Below are 17,021 nucleotides of genomic sequence, written 5' to 3'. Positions count from 1 at the left end.
ACACATATTACATACGTGTTACACACATATTACACAGATTATACATACATATGACATACATGTTGAATGCATGTTACATACATGTCATACACTTATGAAATAGATGTTACACACGTTACATACATATGGCACACATGACATAAATGTTACATACATGTCACATACACACAATGAATGCAGAGCATGGAATGTAGACTGTCATGCCTCTTTTTAGTCCTTAGCAAGAGCACTCTCACAAGTAGCATGGCCGAGCGGTCTAAGGCACTGGATTTAGGCTCCAGTCTCTTTGGAGGCGTGGGTTCAAATCCCACTGCTGCCAAGCTCTTTTAACAAATGCCTATCCTTGATTGCTCAAGCGTCTCTGAAGTTTCTGCTGCACTTTGCTGGCATTCCTTGCTCAACACACTGGAATCTCAGAACAGCAGCATTAGGAAATTGCATGCTTTGGTTGAGAAGTCTTCCAAAAGGGCACACTTCTGATGAGATGACTAGTGAAATCTTGTCAACGTTACAAAACAAGTCCAACTGAACGTGATTACCTCTCCTGTAAGCTAGATTCCACATTAACACTTTAAGTGTGGACACCAAAAAACAAGCAGTACTAATGAAAAGCTGGCACACTTTTCAGCAGAGTGCCAAGTGAACTTGCCACAGAATGCTGCACCCAAAGTCCACTCTCAAGTGTAAAGTGACCACCACCTGCTGCCTCAGAAAGAGGACTGAAACACATAAGGTGGCATCTTGGCCATCTCCGTGAAACTTCAACTACCTTTTATAATGGATAAAGTGGTGAATACTTGTAGTTTAGAGTTCTGAGGCCTCCAGCTCAAGCAATGAATGCAGAGCATGGAATGTCCCACCCCATTTTAGTCGATAACGTGTTCATTTTTATGGGTAGCATGGCCGAGCGCTCTAAGGCGCTGGATTAAGGCTCCAGTCTCTTTGGGGGCGTGGGTTCGAATCCCACTGCTGCCAAACTCCTTTTAACAAAATCCCTACCCTCTAGGGCTCAAGCTTCTCTGATCTTGCTCCTGCAATTTACTGCAGTTCCTTTCCCAACTCACTGGAATCTCAAAAAACACTTACCTCTCTGCTTTAGCAGCATTAGAAAAGCTGCAATCATTGCATGTTTTGTTTGATACATGATACATACATATAATATGCATGTTGTGCACATATTACATACATGCTACACACACTACACACATATGACATACATGTTACACACATGTGACACACGTGCTTTTTACATATTACACACATAGTTCACACATATTACACAAATGTTACATACATATGATATACATGTTGCATGCATGTTACATACATGTCACACTCATGTTACACACCATTTAGACACAATTTTACACACATGTCACATGCATGTTACACATATTACACACATATAACATACATGTCATACACATCACATACATGCTACACACATATGCCATGCATGTCACACACATGTTACATTAATATGACACACATATGACATGCATGTTGCACATATCTTACATACATGTTACACACATATGGCATGCATATGACATGCATGGTACACACATGTTACATACATGTTACACATATGACACACAATACACATATGGCATACATATCACACATATTACATACGTGTTACACACATATTACACAGATTATACATACATATGACATACATGTTGAATGCATGTTACATACATGTCATACACTTATGAAATACATGTTACACACGTTACATACATATGACACACATGACATACATGTTACGTACATGTCACATACACACAATGAATGCAGAGCATGGAATGTAGACTGTCATGCCTCTTTTTAGTCCTTAGCAAGAGCACTTTCACAGGTAGCATGGCCGAGCGGTCTAAGGCACTGGATTTAGGCTCCAGTCTCTTTGGAGGCGTGGGTTCAAATCCCACTGCTGCCAAGCTCTTTTAACAAATGCCTATCCTTGATTGCTCAAGCGTCTCTGAAGTTTCTGCTGCACTTTGCTGGCATTCCTTGCTCAACACACTGGAATCTCAGAACAGCAGCATTAGGAAATTGCATGCTTTGGTTGAGAAGTCTTCCAAAAGGGCACACTTCTGATGAGATGACTAGTGAAATCTTGTCAACGTTACAAAACAAGTCCAACTGAACGTGATTACCTCTCCTGTAAGCTAGATTCCACATTAACACTTTAAGTGTGGACACCAAAAAACAAGCAGTACTAATGAAAAGCTGGCACACTTTTCAGCAGAGTGCCAAGTGAACTTGCCACAGAATGCTGCACCCAAAGTCCACTCTCAAGTGTAAAGTGACCACCACCTGCTGCCTCAGAAAGAGGACTGAAACACATAAGGTGGCATCTTGGCCATCTCCGTGAAACTTCAACTACCTTTTATAATGGATAAAGTGGTGAATACTTGTAGTTTAGAGTTCTGAGGCCTCCAGCTCAAGCAATGAATGCAGAGCATGGAATGTCCCACCCCATTTTAGTCGATAACGTGTTCATTTTTATGGGTAGCATGGCCGAGCGCTCTAAGGCGCTGGATTAAGGCTCCAGTCTCTTTGGGGGCGTGGGTTCGAATCCCACTGCTGCCAAACTCCTTTTAACAAAATCCCTACCCTCTAGGGCTCAAGCTTCTCTGATCTTGCTCCTGCAATTTACTGCAGTTCCTTTCCCAACTCACCGGAATCTCAAAAAACACTTACCTCTCTGCTTTAGCAGCATTAGAAAAGCTGCAATCATTGCATGTTTTGTTTGATACATGATACATACATATAATATGCATGTTGTGCACATATTACATACATGCTACACACACTACACACATATGACATACATGTTACACACATGTGACACACGTGCTACTTACATATTACACACATAGTTCACACATATTACACAAATGTTACATACATATGATATACATGTTGCATGCATGTTACATACATGTCACACTCATGTTACACACCATTTAGACACAATTTTACACACATGTCACATGCATGTTACACATATTACACACATATAACATACATGTCATACACATCACATACATGCTACACACATATGCCATGCATGTCACACACATGTTACATTAATATGACACACATATGACATGCATGTTGCACATATCTTACATACATGTTACACACATATGGCATGCATATGACATGCATGGTACACACATGTTACATACATGTTACACATATGACACACAATACACATATGGCATACATATCACACATATTACATACGTGTTACACACATATTACACAGATTATACATACATATGACATACATGTTGAATGCATGTTACATACATGTCATACACTTATGAAATACATGTTACACACGTTACATACATATGACACACATGGCATACATGTTACGTACATGTCACATACAAACAATGAATGCAGAGCATGGAATGTAGACTGTCATGCCTCTTTTTAGTCCTTAGCAAGAGCACTTTCACAAGTAGCATGGCCGAGCGGTCTAAGGCGCTGGATTTAGGCTCCAGTCTCTTTGGAGGCGTGGGTTCAAATCCCACTGCTGCCAAGCTCTTGTAACAAATGCCTATCCTTGATTGCTCAAGCGTCTCTGAAGTTTCTGCTGCACTTTGCTGGCATTCTTTGCTCAACACACTGGAATCTCAGAACAGCAGCATTAGGAAATTGCATGCTTTGGTTGAGAAGTCTTCCAAAAGGGCACACTTTTGATGAGATGACTAGTGAAATCTTGTCAACGTTACAAAACAAGTCCAACTGAACGTGATTACCTCTCCTGTAAGCTAGATTCCACATTAACACTTTAAGTGTGGACACCAAAAAACAAGCAGTACTAATGAAAAGCTGGCACACTTTTCAGCAGAGTGCCAAGTGAACTTGCCACAGAATGCTGCACCCAAAGTCCACTCTCAAGTGTAAAGTGACCACCACCTGCTGCCTCAGAAAGAGGACTGAAACACATAAGGTGGCATCTTGGCCATCTCCGTGAAACTTCAACTACCTTTTATAATGGATAAAGTGGTGAATACTTGTAGTTTAGAGTTCTGAGGCCTCCAGCTCAAGCAATGAATGCAGAGCATGGAATGTCCCACCTGATTTTAGTCGATAACGTGTTCATTTTTATGGGTAGCATGGCCGAGCGGTCTAAGGCGCTGGATTAAGGCTCCAGTCTCTTTGGGGGCGTGGGTTCGAATCCCACTGCTGCCAAACTCCTTTTAACAAAATCCCTACCCTCTAGGGCTCAAGCTTCTCTGATCTTGCTCCTGCAATTTACTGCAGTTCCTTTCCCAACTCACTGGAATCTCAAAAAACACTTACCTCTCTGCTTTAGCAGCATTAGAAAAGCTGCAATCATTGCATGTTTTGTTTGATACATGATACATACATATAATATGCATGTTGTGCACATATTACATACATGCTACACACACTACACACATATGACATACATGTTACACACATGTGACACACGTGCTACTTACATATTACACACATAGTTCACACATATTACACAAATGTTACATACATATGATATACATGTTGCATGCATGTTACATACATGTCACACTCATGTTACACACCATTTAGACACAATTTTACACACATGTCACATGCATGTTACACATATTACACACATATAACATACATGTCATACACATCACATACATGCTACACACATATGCCATGCATGTCACACACATGTTACATTAATATGACACACATATGACATGCATGTTGCACATATCTTACATACATGTTACACACATATGGCATGCATATGACATGCATGGTACACACATGTTACATACATGTTACACATATGACACACAATACACATATGGCATACATATCACACATATTACATACGTGTTACACACATATTACACAGATTATACATACATATGACATACATGTTGAATGCATGTTACATACATGTCATACACTTATGAAATAGATGTTACACACGTTACATACATATGACACACATGACATACATGTTACGCACATGTCACATACAAACAATGAATGCAGAGCATGGAATGTAGACTGTCATGCCTCTTTTTAGTCCTTAGCAAGAGCACTTTCACAGGTAGCATGGCCGAGCGGTCTAAGGCGCTGGATTTAGGCTCCAGTCTCTTTGGAGGCGTGGGTTCAAATCCCACTGCTGCCAAGCTCTTTTAACAAATGCCTATCCTTGATTGCTCAAGCGTCTCTGAAGTTTCTGCTGCACTTTGCTGGCATTCCTTGCTCAACACACTGGAATCTCAGAACAGCAGCATTAGGAAATTGCATGCTTTGGTTGAGAAGTCTTCCAAAAGGGCACACTTCTGATGAGATGACTAGTGAAATCTTGTCAACGTTACAAAACAAGTCCAACTGAACGTGATTACCTCTCCTGTAAGCTAGATTCCACATTAACACTTTAAGTGTGGACACCAAAAAACAAGCAGTACTAATGAAAAGCTGGCACACTTTTCAGCAGAGTGCCAAGTGAACTTGCCACAGAATGCTGCACCCAAAGTCCACTCTCAAGTGTAAAGTGACCACCACCTGCTGCCTCAGAAAGAGGACTGAAACACATAAGGTGGCATCTTGGCCATCTCCGTGAAACTTCAACTACCTTTTATAATGGATAAAGTGGTGAATACTTGTAGTTTAGAGTTCTGAGGCCTCCAGCTCAAGCAATGAATGCAGAGCATGGAATGTCCCACCCGATTTTAGTCGATAACGTGTTCATTTTTATGGGTAGCATGGCCGAGCGGTCTAAGGCGCTGGATTAAGGCTCCAGTCTCTTTGGGGGCGTGGGTTCGAATCCCACTGCTGCCAAACTCCTTTTAACAAAATCCCTACCCTCTAGGGCTCAAGCTTCTCTGATCTTGCTCCTGCAATTTACTGCAGTTCCTTTCCCAACTCACTGGAATCTCAAAAAACACTTACCTCTCTGCTTTAGCAGCATTAGAAAAGCTGCAATCATTGCATGTTTTGTTTGATACATGATACATACATATAATATGCATGTTGTGCACATATTACATACATGCTACACACACTACACACATATGACATACATGTTACACACATGTGACACACGTGCTACTTACATATTACACACATAGTTCACACATATTACACAAATGTTACATACATATGATATACATGTTGCATGCATGTTACATACATGTCACACTCATGTTACACACCATTTAGACACAATTTTACACACATGTCACATGCATGTTACACATATTACACACATATAACATACATGTCATACACATCACATACATGCTACACACATATGCCATGCATGTCACACACATGTTACATTAATATGACACACATATGACATGCATGTTGCACATATCTTACATACATGTTACACACATATGGCATGCATATGACATGCATGGTACACACATGTTACATACATGTTACACATATGACACACAATACACATATGGCATACATATCACACATATTACATACGTGTTACACACATATTACACAGATTATACATACATATGACATACATGTTGAATGCATGTTACATACATGTCATACACTTATGAAATACATGTTACACATGTTACATACATATGACACACATGACATAAATGTTACATACATGTCACATACACACAATGAATGCAGAGCATGGAATGTAGACTGTCATGCCTCTTTTTAGTCCTTAGCAAGAGCACTCTCACAAGTAGCATGGCCGAGCGGTCTAAGGCGCTGGATTTAGGCTCCAGTCTCTTTGGAGGCGTGGGTTCAAATCCCACTGCTGCCAAGTTCTTTTAACAAATGCCTATCCTTGATTGCTCAAGCGTCTCTGAAGTTTCTGCTGCACTTTGCTGGCATTCCTTGCTCAACACACTGGAATCTCAGAACAGCAGCATTAGGAAATTGCATGCTTTGGTTGAGAAGTCTTCCAAAAGGGCACACTTCTGATGAGATGACTAGTGAAATCTTGTCAACGTTACAAAACAAGTCCAACTGAACGTGATTACCTCTCCTGTAAGCTAGATTCCACATTAACACTTTAAGTGTGGACACCAAAAAACAAGCAGTACTAATGAAAAGCTGGCACACTTTTCAGCAGAGTGCCAAGTGAACTTGCCACAGAATGCTGCACCCAAAGTCCACTCTCAAGTGTAAAGTGACCACCACCTGCTGCCTCAGAAAGAGGACTGAAACACATAAGGTGGCATCTTGGCCATCTCCGTGAAACTTCAACTACCTTTTATAATGGATAAAGTGGTGAATACTTGTAGTTTAGAGTTCTGAGGCCTCCAGCTCAAGCAATGAATGCAGAGCATGGAATGTCCCACCCCATTTTAGTCGATAACGTGTTAATTTTTATGGGTAGCATGGCCGAGCGGTCTAAGGCGCTGGATTAAGGCTCCAGTCTCTTTGGGGGCGTGGGTTCGAATCCCACTGCTGCCAAACTCCTTTTAACAAAATCCCTACCCTCTAGGGCTCAAGCTTCTCTGATCTTGCTCCTGCAATTTACTGCAGTTCCTTTCCCAACTCACTGGAATCTCAAAAAACACTTACCTCTCTGCTTTAGCAGCATTAGAAAAGCTGCAATCATTGCATGTTTTGTTTGATACATGATACATACATATAATATGCATGTTGTGCACATATTACATACATGCTACACACACTACACACATATGACATACATGTTACACACATGTGACACACGTGCTACTTACATATTACACACATAGTTCACACATATTACACAAATGTTACATACATATGATATACATGTTGCATGCATGTTACATACATGTCACACTCATGTTACACACCATTTAGACACAATTTTACACACATGTCACATGCATGTTACACATATTACACACATATAACATACATGTCATACACATCACATACATGCTACACACATATGCCATGCATGTCACACACATGTTACATTAATATGACACACATATGACATGCATGTTGCACATATCTTACATACATGTTACACACATATGGCATGCATATGACATGCATGGTACACACATGTTACATACATGTTACACATATGACACACAATACACATATGGCATACATATCACACATATTACATACGTGTTACACACATATTACACAGATTATACATACATATGACATACATGTTGAATGCATGTTACATACATGTCATACACTTATGAAATACATGTTACACACGTTACATACATATGACACACATGGCATACATGTTACGTACATGTCACATACAAACAATGAATGCAGAGCATGGAATGTAGACTGTCATGCCTCTTTTTAGTCCTTAGCAAGAGCACTTTCACAAGTAGCATGGCCGAGCGGTCTAAGGCGCTGGATTTAGGCTCCAGTCTCTTTGGAGGCGTGGGTTCAAATCCCACTGCTGCCAAGCTCTTGTAACAAATGCCTATCCTTGATTGCTCAAGCGTCTCTGAAGTTTCTGCTGCACTTTGCTGGCATTCTTTGCTCAACACACTGGAATCTCAGAACAGCAGCATTAGGAAATTGCATGCTTTGGTTGAGAAGTCTTCCAAAAGGGCACACTTTTGATGAGATGACTAGTGAAATCTTGTCAACGTTACAAAACAAGTCCAACTGAACGTGATTACCTCTCCTGTAAGCTAGATTCCACATTAACACTTTAAGTGTGGACACCAAAAAACAAGCAGTACTAATGAAAAGCTGGCACACTTTTCAGCAGAGTGCCAAGTGAACTTGCCACAGAATGCTGCACCCAAAGTCCACTCTCAAGTGTAAAGTGACCACCACCTGCTGCCTCAGAAAGAGGACTGAAACACATAAGGTGGCATCTTGGCCATCTCCGTGAAACTTCAACTACCTTTTATAATGGATAAAGTGGTGAATACTTGTAGTTTAGAGTTCTGAGGCCTCCAGCTCAAGCAATGAATGCAGAGCATGGAATGTCCCACCTGATTTTAGTCGATAACGTGTTCATTTTTATGGGTAGCATGGCCGAGCGGTCTAAGGCGCTGGATTAAGGCTCCAGTCTCTTTGGGGGCGTGGGTTCGAATCCCACTGCTGCCAAACTCCTTTTAACAAAATCCCTACCCTCTAGGGCTCAAGCTTCTCTGATCTTGCTCCTGCAATTTACTGCAGTTCCTTTCCCAACTCACTGGAATCTCAAAAAACACTTACCTCTCTGCTTTAGCAGCATTAGAAAAGCTGCAATCATTGCATGTTTTGTTTGATACATGATACATACATATAATATGCATGTTGTGCACATATTACATACATGCTACACACACTACACACATATGACATACATGTTACACACATGTGACACACGTGCTACTTACATATTACACACATAGTTCACACATATTACACAAATGTTACATACATATGATATACATGTTGCATGCATGTTACATACATGTCACACTCATGTTACACACCATTTAGACACAATTTTACACACATGTCACATGCATGTTACACATATTACACACATATAACATACATGTCATACACATCACATACATGCTACACACATATGCCATGCATGTCACACACATGTTACATTAATATGACACACATATGACATGCATGTTGCACATATCTTACATACATGTTACACACATATGGCATGCATATGACATGCATGGTACACACATGTTACATACATGTTACACATATGACACACAATACACATATGGCATACATATCACACATATTACATACGTGTTACACACATATTACACAGATTATACATACATATGACATACATGTTGAATGCATGTTACATACATGTCATACACTTATGAAATAGATGTTACACACGTTACATACATATGACACACATGACATACATGTTACGCACATGTCACATACAAACAATGAATGCAGAGCATGGAATGTAGACTGTCATGCCTCTTTTTAGTCCTTAGCAAGAGCACTTTCACAGGTAGCATGGCCGAGCGGTCTAAGGCGCTGGATTTAGGCTCCAGTCTCTTTGGAGGCGTGGGTTCAAATCCCACTGCTGCCAAGCTCTTTTAACAAATGCCTATCCTTGATTGCTCAAGCGTCTCTGAAGTTTCTGCTGCACTTTGCTGGCATTCCTTGCTCAACACACTGGAATCTCAGAACAGCAGCATTAGGAAATTGCATGCTTTGGTTGAGAAGTCTTCCAAAAGGGCACACTTCTGATGAGATGACTAGTGAAATCTTGTCAACGTTACAAAACAAGTCCAACTGAACGTGATTACCTCTCCTGTAAGCTAGATTCCACATTAACACTTTAAGTGTGGACACCAAAAAACAAGCAGTACTAATGAAAAGCTGGCACACTTTTCAGCAGAGTGCCAAGTGAACTTGCCACAGAATGCTGCACCCAAAGTCCACTCTCAAGTGTAAAGTGACCACCACCTGCTGCCTCAGAAAGAGGACTGAAACACATAAGGTGGCATCTTGGCCATCTCCGTGAAACTTCAACTACCTTTTATAATGGATAAAGTGGTGAATACTTGTAGTTTAGAGTTCTGAGGCCTCCAGCTCAAGCAATGAATGCAGAGCATGGAATGTCCCACCCGATTTTAGTCGATAACGTGTTCATTTTTATGGGTAGCATGGCCGAGCGGTCTAAGGCGCTGGATTAAGGCTCCAGTCTCTTTGGGGGCGTGGGTTCGAATCCCACTGCTGCCAAACTCCTTTTAACAAAATCCCTACCCTCTAGGGCTCAAGCTTCTCTGATCTTGCTCCTGCAATTTACTGCAGTTCCTTTCCCAACTCACTGGAATCTCAAAAAACACTTACCTCTCTGCTTTAGCAGCATTAGAAAAGCTGCAATCATTGCATGTTTTGTTTGATACATGATACATACATATAATATGCATGTTGTGCACATATTACATACATGCTACACACACTACACACATATGACATACATGTTACACACATGTGACACACGTGCTACTTACATATTACACACATAGTTCACACATATTACACAAATGTTACATACATATGATATACATGTTGCATGCATGTTACATACATGTCACACTCATGTTACACACCATTTAGACACAATTTTACACACATGTCACATGCATGTTACACATATTACACACATATAACATACATGTCATACACATCACATACATGCTACACACATATGCCATGCATGTCACACACATGTTACATTAATATGACACACATATGACATGCATGTTGCACATATCTTACATACATGTTACACACATATGGCATGCATATGACATGCATGGTACACACATGTTACATACATGTTACACATATGACACACAATACACATATGGCATACATATCACACATATTACATACGTGTTACACACATATTACACAGATTATACATACATATGACATACATGTTGAATGCATGTTACATACATGTCATACACTTATGAAATACATGTTACACATGTTACATACATATGACACACATGACATAAATGTTACATACATGTCACATACACACAATGAATGCAGAGCATGGAATGTAGACTGTCATGCCTCTTTTTAGTCCTTAGCAAGAGCACTCTCACAAGTAGCATGGCCGAGCGGTCTAAGGCGCTGGATTTAGGCTCCAGTCTCTTTGGAGGCGTGGGTTCAAATCCCACTGCTGCCAAGTTCTTTTAACAAATGCCTATCCTTGATTGCTCAAGCGTCTCTGAAGTTTCTGCTGCACTTTGCTGGCATTCCTTGCTCAACACACTGGAATCTCAGAACAGCAGCATTAGGAAATTGCATGCTTTGGTTGAGAAGTCTTCCAAAAGGGCACACTTCTGATGAGATGACTAGTGAAATCTTGTCAACGTTACAAAACAAGTCCAACTGAACGTGATTACCTCTCCTGTAAGCTAGATTCCACATTAACACTTTAAGTGTGGACACAAAAAAATAACAAGCAGTACTAATGAAAAGCTGGCACACTTTTCAGCAGAGTGCCAAGTGAACTTGCCACAGAATGCTGCACCCAAAGTCCACTCTCAAGTGTAAAGTGACCACCACCTGCTGCCTCAGAAAGAGGACTGAAACACATAAGGTGGCATCTTGGCCATCTCCGTGAAACTTCAACTACCTTTTATAATGGATAAAGTGGTGAATACTTGTAGTTTAGAGTTCTGAGGCCTCCAGCTCAAGCAATGAATGCAGAGCATGGAATGTCCCACCCCATTTTAGTCGATAACGTGTTCATTTTTATGGGGAGCATGGCCGAGCGGTCTAAGGCGCTGGATTAAGGCTCCAGTCTCTTTGGGGGCGTGGGTTCGAATACCACTGCTGCCAAATTCCTTTTAAAAAAATCCCTACCCTCTAGGGCTCAAGCTTCTCTGATCTTGCTCCTGCAATTTACTGCAGTTCCTTTCCCAACTCACTGGAATCTCAAAAAACACTTACCTCTCTGCTTTAGCAGCATTAGAAAAGCTGCAATCATTGCATGTTTTGTTTGATACATGATACATACATATAATATGCATGTTGTGCACATATTACATACATGCTACACACACTACACACATATGACATACATGTTACACACATGTGACACACGTGCTACTTACATATTACACACATAGTTCACACATATTACACAAATGTTACATACATATGATATACATGTTGCATGCATGTTACATACATGTCACACTCATGTTACACACCATTTAGACACAATTTTACACACATGTCACATGCATGTTACGCATATTACACACATATAACATACATGTCATACACATCACATACATGCTACACACATATGTCATGCATGTCACACACATGTTACATTAATATGACACACATATGACATGCATGTTGCACATATCTTACATACATGTTACACACATATGTCATGCATATGACATGCATGGTACACACATGTTACATACATGTTACACATATGACACACAATACACATATGGCATACATATCACACATATTACATACGTGTTACACACATATTACACAGATTATACATACATATGACATACATGTTGAATGCATGTTACATACATGTCATACACTTATGAAATACATGTTACACATGTTACATACATATGACACACATGACATAAATGTTACATACATGTCACATACACACAATGAATGCAGAGCATGGAATGTAGACTGTCATGCCTCTTTTTAGTCCTTAGCAAGAGCACTCTCACAAGTAGCATGGCCGAGCGGTCTAAGGCGCTGGATTTAGGCTCCAGTCTCTTTGGAGGCGTGGGTTCAAATCCCACTGCTGCCAAGTTCTTTTAACAAATGCCTATCCTTGATTGCTCAAGCGTCTCTGAAGTTTCTGCTGCACTTTGCTGGCATTCCTTGCTCAACACACTGGAATCTCAGAACAGCAGCATTAGGAAATTGCATGCTTTGGTTGAGAAGTCTTCCAAAAGGGCACACTTCTGATGAGATGACTAGTGAAATCTTGTCAACGTTACAAAACAAGTCCAACTGAACGTGATTACCTCTCCTGTAAGCTAGATTCCACATTAACACTTTAAGTGTGGACACAAAAAAAAACAAGCAGTACTAATGAAAAGCTGGCACACTTTTCAGCAGAGTGCCAAGTGAACTTGCCACAGAATGCTGCACCCAAAGTCCACTCTCAAGTGTAAAGTGACCACCACCTGCTGCCTCAGAAAGAGGACTGAAACACATAAGGTGGCATCTTGGCCATCTCCGTGAAACTTCAACTACCTTTTATAATGGATAAAGTGGTGAATACTTGTAGTTTAGAGTTCTGAGGCCTCCAGCTCAAGCAATGAATGCAGAGCATGGAATGTCCCACCCGATTTTAGTCGATAACGTGTTCATTTTTATGGGTAGCATGGCCGAGCGGTCTAAGGCGCTGGATTAAGGCTCCAGTCTCTTTGGGGGCGTGGGTTCGAATACCACTGCTGCCAAATTCCTTTTAAAAAAATCCCTACCCTCTAGGGCTCAAGCTTCTCTGATCTTGCTCCTGCAATTTACTGCAGTTCCTTTCCCAACTCACTGGAATCTCAAAAAACACTTACCTCTCTGCTTTAGCAGCATTAGAAAAGCTGCAATCATTGCATGTTTTGTTTGATACATGATGCATACATATAATATGCATGTTGTGCACATATTACATACATGCTACACACACTACACACATATGACATACATGTTACACACATGTGACACACGTGCTACTTACATATTACACACATAGTTCACACATATTACACAAATGTTACATACATATGATATACATGTTGCATGCATGTTACATACATGTCACACTCATGTTACACACCATTTAGACACAATTTTACACACATGTCACATGCATGTTACACATATTACACACATATAACATACATGTCATACACATCACATACATGCTACACACATATGCCATGCATGTCACACACATGTTACATTAATATGACACACATATGACATGCATGTTGCACATATCTTACATACATGTTACACACATATGTCATGCATATGACATGCATGGTACACACATGTTACATACATGTTACACATATGACACACAATACACATATGGCATACATATCACACATATTACATACGTGTTACACACATATTACACAGATTATACATACATATGACATACATGTTGAATGCATGTTACATACATGTCATACACTTATGAAATACATGTTACACACGTTACATACATATGACACACATGACATACATGTTACGTACATGTCACATACAAACAATGAATGCAGAGCATGGAATGTAGACTGTCATGCCTCTTTTTAGTCCTTAGCAAGCGCACTTTCACAGGTAGCATGGCCGAGCGGTCTAAGGCGCTGGATTTAGGCTCCAGTCTCTTTGGAGGCGTGGGTTCAAATCCCACTGCTGCCAAGCTCTTTTAACAAATGCCTATCCTTGATTGCTCAAGCGTCTCTGAAGTTTCTGCTGCACTTTGCTGGCATTCCTTGCTCAACACACTGGAATCTCAGAACAGCAGCATTAGGAAATTGCATGCTTTGGTTGAGAAGTCTTCCAAAAGGGCACACTTCTGATGAGATGACTAGTGAAATCTTGTCAACGTTACAAAACAAGTCCAACTGAACGTGATTACCTCTCCTGTAAGCTAGATTCCACATTAACACTTTAAGTGTGGACACCAAAAAACAAGCAGTACTAATGAAAAGCTGGCACACTTTTCAGCAGAGTGCCAAGTGAACTTGCCACAGAATGCTGCACCCAAAGTCCACTCTCAAGTGTAAAGTGACCACCACCTGCTGCCTCAGAAAGAGGACTGAAACACATAAGGTGGCATCTTGGCCATCTCCGTGAAACTTCAACTACCTTTTATAATGGATAAAGTGGTGAATACTTGTAGTTTAGAGTTCTGAGGCCTCCAGCTCAAGCAATGAATGCAGAGCATGGAATGTCCCACCCGATTTTAGTCGATAACGTGTTCATTTTTATGGGTAGCATGGCCGAGCGGTCTAAGGCGCTGGATTAAGGCTCCAGTCTCTTTGGGGGCGTGGGTTCGAATCCCACTGCTGCCAAACTCCTTTTAACAAAATCCCTACCCTCTAGGGCTCAAGCTTCTCTGATCTTGCTCCTGCAATTTACTGCAGTTCCTTTCCCAACTCACTGGAATCTCAAAAAACACTTACCTCTCTGCTTTAGCAGCATTAGAAAAGCTGCAATCATTGCATGTTTTGTTTGATACATGATACATACATATAATATGCATGTTGTGCACATATTACATACATGCTACACATACTACACACATATGACATACATGTTACACACATGTGACACACGTGCTACTTACATATTACACACATAGTTCACACATATTACACAAATGTTACATACATATGATATACATGTTGCATGCATGTTACATACATGTCACACTCATGTTACACACCATTTAGACACAATTTTACACACATGTCACATGCATGTTACACATATTACACACATATAACATACATGTCATACACATCACATACATGCTACACACATATGCCATGCATGTCACACACATGTTACATTAATATGACACACATATGACATGCATGTTGCACATATCTTACATACATGTTACACACATATGGCATGCATATGACATGCATGGTACACACATGTTACATACATGTTACACATATGACACACAATACACATATGGCATACATATCACACATATTACATACGTGTTACACACATATTACACAGATTATACATACATATGACATACATGTTGAATGCATGTTACATACATGTCATACACTTATGAAATAGATGTTACACAGGTTACATACATATGACACACATGACATACATGTTACGTACATGTCACATACAAACAATGAATGCAGAGCATGGAATGCAGACTGTCATGCCTCTTTTTAGTCCTTAGCAAGAGCACTTTCACAGGTAGCATGGCCGAGCGGTCTAAGGCGCTGGATTTAGGCTCCAGTCTCTTTGGAGGCGTGGGTTCAAATCCCACTGCTGCCAAGCTCTTTTAACAAATGTCTATCCTTGATTGCTCAAGCGTCTCTGAAGTTTCTGCTGCACTTTGCTGGCATTCCTTGCTCAACACACTGGAATCTCAGAACAGCAGCATTAGGAAATTGCATGCTTTGGTTGAGAAGTCTTCCAAAAGGGCACACTTCTGATGAGATGACTAGTGAAATCTTGTCAACGTTACAAAACAAGTCCAACTGAACGTGATTACCTCTCCTGTAAGCTAGATTCCACATTAACACTTTAAGTGTGGACACCAAAAAACAAGCAGTACTAATGAAAAGCTGGCACACTTTTCAGCAGAGTGCCAAGTAAACTTGCCACAGAATGCTGCACCCAAAGTCCACTCTCAAGTGTAAAGTGACCACCACCTGCTGCCTCAGAAAGAGGACTGAAACACATAAGGTGGCATCTTGGCCATCTCCGTGAAACTTCAACTACCTTTTATAATGGATAAAGTGGTGAATACTTGTAGTTTAGAGTTCTGA

General features: G+C 40.5%; 19 non-coding genes across 19 annotated transcripts; all 19 read left to right on the top strand.

The window, feature by feature from the left end:
- Nucleotides 1-237: 237 nt before the first annotated feature.
- Nucleotides 238-319, top strand: TRNAL-UAG (transfer RNA leucine (anticodon UAG)). The gene has a single exon. It is a non-coding gene; the product is annotated as a tRNA-Leu (tRNA).
- A 574-nt stretch (nucleotides 320-893) lies between these two features.
- On the top strand, nucleotides 894-975 carry TRNAL-AAG (transfer RNA leucine (anticodon AAG)). Its single transcript has one exon. It is a non-coding gene; the product is annotated as a tRNA-Leu (tRNA).
- Nucleotides 976-1,857: 882 nt separating this feature from the next.
- TRNAL-UAG (transfer RNA leucine (anticodon UAG)) lies at nucleotides 1,858-1,939 on the top strand. The gene has a single exon. It is a non-coding gene; the product is annotated as a tRNA-Leu (tRNA).
- Nucleotides 1,940-2,513: 574 nt separating this feature from the next.
- Nucleotides 2,514-2,595, top strand: TRNAL-AAG (transfer RNA leucine (anticodon AAG)). The gene has a single exon. It is a non-coding gene; the product is annotated as a tRNA-Leu (tRNA).
- Nucleotides 2,596-3,477: 882 nt separating this feature from the next.
- On the top strand, nucleotides 3,478-3,559 carry TRNAL-UAG (transfer RNA leucine (anticodon UAG)). The gene has a single exon. It is a non-coding gene; the product is annotated as a tRNA-Leu (tRNA).
- Nucleotides 3,560-4,133: 574 nt separating this feature from the next.
- TRNAL-AAG (transfer RNA leucine (anticodon AAG)) lies at nucleotides 4,134-4,215 on the top strand. Its single transcript has one exon. It is a non-coding gene; the product is annotated as a tRNA-Leu (tRNA).
- Nucleotides 4,216-5,097: 882 nt separating this feature from the next.
- Nucleotides 5,098-5,179, top strand: TRNAL-UAG (transfer RNA leucine (anticodon UAG)). The gene has a single exon. It is a non-coding gene; the product is annotated as a tRNA-Leu (tRNA).
- Nucleotides 5,180-5,753: 574 nt separating this feature from the next.
- On the top strand, nucleotides 5,754-5,835 carry TRNAL-AAG (transfer RNA leucine (anticodon AAG)). The gene has a single exon. It is a non-coding gene; the product is annotated as a tRNA-Leu (tRNA).
- An 882-nt stretch (nucleotides 5,836-6,717) lies between these two features.
- On the top strand, nucleotides 6,718-6,799 carry TRNAL-UAG (transfer RNA leucine (anticodon UAG)). The gene has a single exon. It is a non-coding gene; the product is annotated as a tRNA-Leu (tRNA).
- Nucleotides 6,800-7,373: 574 nt separating this feature from the next.
- TRNAL-AAG (transfer RNA leucine (anticodon AAG)) lies at nucleotides 7,374-7,455 on the top strand. Its single transcript has one exon. It is a non-coding gene; the product is annotated as a tRNA-Leu (tRNA).
- Nucleotides 7,456-8,337: 882 nt separating this feature from the next.
- TRNAL-UAG (transfer RNA leucine (anticodon UAG)) lies at nucleotides 8,338-8,419 on the top strand. The gene has a single exon. It is a non-coding gene; the product is annotated as a tRNA-Leu (tRNA).
- Nucleotides 8,420-8,993: 574 nt separating this feature from the next.
- On the top strand, nucleotides 8,994-9,075 carry TRNAL-AAG (transfer RNA leucine (anticodon AAG)). The gene has a single exon. It is a non-coding gene; the product is annotated as a tRNA-Leu (tRNA).
- An 882-nt stretch (nucleotides 9,076-9,957) lies between these two features.
- TRNAL-UAG (transfer RNA leucine (anticodon UAG)) lies at nucleotides 9,958-10,039 on the top strand. The gene has a single exon. It is a non-coding gene; the product is annotated as a tRNA-Leu (tRNA).
- Nucleotides 10,040-10,613: 574 nt separating this feature from the next.
- TRNAL-AAG (transfer RNA leucine (anticodon AAG)) lies at nucleotides 10,614-10,695 on the top strand. The gene has a single exon. It is a non-coding gene; the product is annotated as a tRNA-Leu (tRNA).
- An 882-nt stretch (nucleotides 10,696-11,577) lies between these two features.
- TRNAL-UAG (transfer RNA leucine (anticodon UAG)) lies at nucleotides 11,578-11,659 on the top strand. Its single transcript has one exon. It is a non-coding gene; the product is annotated as a tRNA-Leu (tRNA).
- Nucleotides 11,660-13,200: 1,541 nt separating this feature from the next.
- On the top strand, nucleotides 13,201-13,282 carry TRNAL-UAG (transfer RNA leucine (anticodon UAG)). The gene has a single exon. It is a non-coding gene; the product is annotated as a tRNA-Leu (tRNA).
- Nucleotides 13,283-14,822: 1,540 nt separating this feature from the next.
- TRNAL-UAG (transfer RNA leucine (anticodon UAG)) lies at nucleotides 14,823-14,904 on the top strand. The gene has a single exon. It is a non-coding gene; the product is annotated as a tRNA-Leu (tRNA).
- A 574-nt stretch (nucleotides 14,905-15,478) lies between these two features.
- On the top strand, nucleotides 15,479-15,560 carry TRNAL-AAG (transfer RNA leucine (anticodon AAG)). Its single transcript has one exon. It is a non-coding gene; the product is annotated as a tRNA-Leu (tRNA).
- Nucleotides 15,561-16,442: 882 nt separating this feature from the next.
- Nucleotides 16,443-16,524, top strand: TRNAL-UAG (transfer RNA leucine (anticodon UAG)). The gene has a single exon. It is a non-coding gene; the product is annotated as a tRNA-Leu (tRNA).
- Nucleotides 16,525-17,021: the final 497 nt, after the last annotated feature.

The sequence above is a fragment of the Lithobates pipiens genome, unplaced genomic scaffold (assembly GCF_037356315.1).
Source record: "Lithobates pipiens isolate NorthernLeopardFrog02 unplaced genomic scaffold, aLitPip1_a1.2 Scaffold_28, whole genome shotgun sequence".
Classification (NCBI taxonomy): Eukaryota; Metazoa; Chordata; class Amphibia; order Anura; family Ranidae; genus Lithobates; species Lithobates pipiens.
This window is presented reverse-complemented; position numbering and strand designations above follow the sequence as displayed.